Source organism: Carlito syrichta, unplaced genomic scaffold (genome assembly GCF_000164805.1).
Source record: "Carlito syrichta isolate Samal-C Ts95f unplaced genomic scaffold, Tarsius_syrichta-2.0.1 Scaffold117767, whole genome shotgun sequence".
Classification (NCBI taxonomy): domain Eukaryota; kingdom Metazoa; phylum Chordata; class Mammalia; order Primates; family Tarsiidae; genus Carlito; species Carlito syrichta.
In genome coordinates this window covers 643,383-644,271 of record NW_007061863.1, presented here as the reverse complement: position 1 = coordinate 644,271, position 889 = coordinate 643,383, and positions in this window count along the sequence as shown.

Sequence of the window (889 nt, the reverse complement as noted above, 5' to 3'; positions counted from 1 at the left end):
TGGGAGGCTGAGTGAGTGGATTGCCTGAGCCCGTGGGTTCGAGACCCGCCTGGGCAACTTGGTGAGACCTTATCTCTACAATAAATCAAAAACTTAGCCGGGTGTGGTAGCACGTGCCTGTAGTTCCGGCTATTTGGAAGGCTGAGAGGGAAGGATTGCCGGAGTCCAGCAGGTTGAGGCTGCGGTGGCCAGGAGCGGCCACTGCACTCCAGTCTGGGCAATGGAGTGAGACCCCAACTCAAAAAAAAAAAGACTGGCTGGAAGTTGGAGAACCAGGAATTTATTGGAAGGGCGCTGGGTGATTCACAGAATTGATGAGGACATTGGAGAACCAGGCTCAGGAGGTGGACAGGACGCAAATCAATGGTTGCTTGGGGCTGGAATGGAAGGGGATTCCCTGTAAAGGATCATGATGAAACTTGGGATAATAGAAATATTTTGCATCTTGATTATGATGGTGTCAAAACTCAACAAACTATGCTTTTTAACGATGCAGATTATTATATGTAAATTGTTATAAAGTTGATACAGAAAAGAAGATCTGGCCAGGCACAGTGGCTCATGCCTGTAATCTCAGCACTTTGAGAGGCCAAGGTGAGAGGATTGCCTGAGCCAATAGGTTTGAGACCAGCCTAGGAAAACTGATGAGACCTCATCTCTACAATAAATCAAGAAATTAGCCAGGCATGGTGGTGTGTGCCTGTAGTTCCAGTTACTTGGCTGAGGTGGGAAGATCGCCTGAACCCAATAAGTCGAGGTTGTGGTAGCCATGAGCATGCCACTGCACTCCAGCTTAGGCAACAGAATGAGACTCCAACTCACAAAAAAAAAAAAAGAGAATCTGCTTCATTTAATACATTTTTTTTTTTTGAGTTGGAGTCTTACTCTG